Here is a 4,495-nt window from a genome sequence, read left to right as displayed (position 1 = left end):
AAGGAAAGGCATGCTTTATGCTTGAGAAAGTTCCAATGGAAGACTTTGGAAATTCCTTAAAAATACATTACAGAATTTGGTGGTGCCTTACCACTGAGAAAGTGGGATGCAAATATTTCTACTTTAGAATTTTGCTTTTTTATTATAAGTAAAATGGATAGATTTTGCTCTGAACACAAACAGATTCAAAATGATCACTTTTATTTCAAGTTAAACCTTAAAATGCAACTTATGCTTTTATATTTAGAATTTAGCATACATAGTCTCCATTAGACCACAGTTGTGTTGAGTCCAGGATATAAAATACTAGACATTAATAGAGAATAGAAATCTTATGTATTATTAATGATTCCTCTAAATCCCTTTAATTTATAGAATTACAAAACAAAAAGATAAATGTCTAATTGTACTATTTTCACATATGGAACCTCAAAAATATCTAGCAAATGTGAATCTCACTTCAATGATGGAATTTGTTCTTTTGGGATTTTCTGAAGTTCCCAACTCAAATATTTCTTTTTGTGATGTTTCTGTTTATCTCTGTGATAACTCTGGTGGGAAAGGGCATCATTATTCTCATAAAGAGAAACAGACCAGACTCTCCAGACTCCCATGTACTTTTCCTCAGTAGTTTTTCCTTCTTGGAAATCTGTTATGTGTCTGCCACTCTTCCTAGAATGCTCATAAACCTCTGGACTCAGAAAAGACATATTTCTTTGCTTGTTTGTGCAACACAGATGAATTTTGTCCTTATATTTGGAAACATAGAGTGCCTGCTTCTTACAGTGATGACCTATGATCACTATGAGTCCATTTGTAGCCCCCTGCACTATCCTCTGGTCATGAACCACAAGGCCCATGTCCAGCTGGTGGCTGCCTGCTGAATCACTAGAATTCCAATTCAGGTAGGGCAGACGTGCCAGATTTTCTCTCTGTCCTTTTGTAGGTCCAACCAAATCAATCATTACTTCTGTGACATCCCCCCAGTACTGAAGCTGGCCTGTGGGGACAATATTCTGAACGAGATGTTGGTCTTTACGGTTTCTGTGCTTTTTGTCATGGTCCCTTTTCTGCTGATTCTTGGCTCCTACAGTAGAATCACCTTCACCATCCTGAAGTTGCCATCGGCAACAGGAAGAGCAAAGGCTTTCTCCACCTGCTCATCTCATGTCATGGTTGTGACTTTATTACTTGGATCTGCAATCGTTACATATTTACGACCTAAATCCAGAAATTCTTCAGAACAGACAAATTTCTCTCATTTTTCTATAACACTATCACCCTGATGTTTAACACCCTGATATACACACTGATAAACAAGGATGTCTTGACAGCCTTGAGAAAACTGCTACCTTAATTTAAAGCATTAGCTGCTTGATTTAAACTCATTTTCTGTTTTCCTATTTAATTTTGCCATTGTATAATCAGAAATAGGTTGCTCTTTCCACATGATTAATAGATATATTATATTCATTCATTCCTGGCCTTATTGTTTAATGCTGGATTTTTAAAATATCAGGATTATATTATGGTGTCTTGCTGATAAGAAACTATGTATTTAGGCGATATTATATTCAGTCCACAAATTTACTGGTGATTTGCAATTTTAAAAGAAAATATAGTATCACTTACCTTTTCCCTTAAAACCATAGATATTTTTGTACTTTCCTGTTCATATAACTATCATGCACTTCCCCCACCCCCTGCCTTTTCATGATGTTTTTAGATAATACAGATGGCAAAAGTTTGGGGGACAGTTGTTAAATATCTATGTGTTTTTAACTTTAGACATTTTACCTTTCAATGACTTCAATTTGATCCTTCTGTAAAGATTAAATATAAAACTGCATAATGACCCTTAAATTTTTGTAGTGTGGCAATGAATTTTTACCCTTTGCTTCTTTCTGAATTCTTCTCTGTAGATATGTTTTATGTAGCCAAATCATGCTACTAGCATCTTGATAATTTGTTAACTTAATTTTTACTAATGCAAAAAATATGAATTCATGTTTGCTGTTCAGAGATATAAGATGTATGGAAATCAATCCTTTTCTGCCCATATAGTGTTAACCATTCTCTAAGATCTCTTGCTTTTTAAAAAAAAAAAAAATTCTTTTGGCGATTATATAATTGAAATTAAAATAAAAATGCATTATTTTCCCAAGTCTTCCTGGTTGTAAAGGATTATACTTGATAAGACAGAATCACTATATTAAACTAAAAGAAATTACTATTAAAAAGATCTTGTATTTCTTCAAATGGAAAGAATTGAACTATGGACAGTACACTGGATCATTTTCAGTCAAACTGATTGGGAAGTGATGCAATCTGAGGAAGGTTTTTTTTTTTTTTTTTAAATCTGTCTTTCTCTTATTATATTATGTGTTTAAATTATTTTTCATAAGACCATAATTCATCTATCAGCTAGTTCTCTTCTTTGAGTAGGTATCATGTCATCAAAAAAGAGATCTAAAAGGCACACCAAAATTATAGCAATCATTTCAGAGGAGATAATATGCAGATGACAATAACAGATGACAACTGTGGCTATTACAAATTACCCATTGAGAATACTAAAGGAAGTAAAATATAAAAGTTGGTTTTGTAGCCATTTTGAAGTCCTCTGTTTCAATATTCTGTTGCTGCACAACAAATTATACCCAAAATTTATGGTTTATAATAATATAATTTGATTGTATCACATGCATTGTCCAGTATTGTGGCAGGGATCAGCTGCATGGTTGTTCTCTTCCATATAGCATTGACTATCATTACTAAAGAGAATTCATATGGTGACTGATTTTGTTTTCGTATCTAAAAAAGCTTCACATAACTATATTGTGTAGTTACAGTGATGCATTACAGAGAAGAAAAACCCAGTTTTCACTTAAATTTCATATTCTAGAGGGACAAACTATTATTAGATAAATAATAAAGTAATTTAGCATAAAATTATAAGATAAATCATATAGTAAAATGATCCACATTGAACTTGTGATATTAGAATGGTATTTAACTTAGTTTGGGAAATAAGAAGTTAAAGAATGCTTTCAGTAAAGGATGACACTAAAGTAATTTTAAAAATATATATCTACAGTAGGACTAACAAACAAAATTAAATAAAAAAATATTAAAACATGTCCTCCTGTAATTTGAACCAAGGAAAGGGATTTTTCTCTTAGTTTGTATTCAACATTTTAGTAGAGATTCTAGCCTATACAGTGGGGGATAAAAGAGAGAGAGAGAGAGAGAATAAAATGCATATGTGAACATTGTAAAGTGTTAGTCACTCAATCATGTCTGACTCTTTGTGACTCAATTGACTGTATCCTGCAAGGCTCCTCTGTCCATGGAACTCTCCAGGCAAGAATACTGGAGAGGGTAGCCATTTCCTTCTCCAGGAGATCTTCCCAATGGGATCAAGCTTGATTCTCCCACATTGCAGGCAGATTCTTTACCATCTGAGCCACCAGGGTTTTATTAACCTATTTGTTGGAAGAGGTTATATATGAATATGTGGAAAATATTTAATAATCTATAATGAAGTTATTAGACATAATAAATGAATTCAACATGTGTAGTGGATACAGAATCAACAAACACAAATCATTTTCATATGTGTGTGCATGCTAAGTCGCTTCAGTCATGTCCAATTCTCTGTGACCCTATGGACTGTATAGCCTGCCTAGCTCCTCTGTCCATGGAATTCTACAGGCAAGAATACTGGAGAGGGTAGCCATTTCCTTCTCCAGGGGATCCTCCTGATCTAGGGGTGGAACCCACATCTGTTATGTCTCTTGCATTGGCAGGCAGGTTCTTTACCACTAGGACCACCTGGGAAGCCCTTATTTCCACATAGAAAAGCAAAAATAAATAGACATTGAAAATACTATTTAAATAGGAACTAAGATATGAAAATTTTAAAAGTAATGGAAATGAAAACCTTGCAGGAAGTTTATTTAGTAAACTAGAAAATAATTTGAGAGAAATTTAAAATAAGGAAATAAATGGATTGCAATAACACTTTTATGTACTGGAAAACTCAATATTTAAAAGATGTCACTTTTCCCTGGTATAATTCAATTCAATGATACAGAAATTCCATGAAGTAAAGTAAAATTCCTTTGGTGTATGGGTGGGTGAGGTGATGTACAGGGGAGTGTGTGTGTGACTTAGGCTGATTCTAAATTGTGTATATAAAGACAAGCAATTATCACCAAGGCACTCCTGAAGAACAGTAAAATGAGAGGATTTACTTTACTGGATAGCATGCCTTACTATAATAGTGCAGAATTCAGGCCGTGATTGATAAAGACATCAGCGATATGTGGTAGAGAGCCCAAAACATATCTCCTTCATGCACACACACTTAAAAAAAAAAGATAAAACTAGAAGTAACGAGGGGGAAATACATACCATAACAATGGGAGAGATTTGTTTGATGCAGAATTCAATTTGGAAACTATTTAGGTCAGAAGAACAGATCACATCTTTA

General features: G+C 33.6%; 1 pseudogene; it reads left to right on the top strand.

The window, feature by feature from the left end:
* Window positions 1-466: 466 nt before the first annotated feature.
* Window positions 467-1,357, top strand: LOC139179904 (olfactory receptor 10AG1-like; annotated as a pseudogene).
* The last annotated feature ends 3,138 nt before the right edge of the window (window positions 1,358-4,495 follow it).

Source organism: Bos indicus, chromosome 26 (genome assembly GCF_029378745.1).
Source record: "Bos indicus isolate NIAB-ARS_2022 breed Sahiwal x Tharparkar chromosome 26, NIAB-ARS_B.indTharparkar_mat_pri_1.0, whole genome shotgun sequence".
Classification (NCBI taxonomy): Eukaryota; Metazoa; Chordata; class Mammalia; order Artiodactyla; family Bovidae; genus Bos; species Bos indicus.
This window is presented reverse-complemented; position numbering and strand designations above follow the sequence as displayed.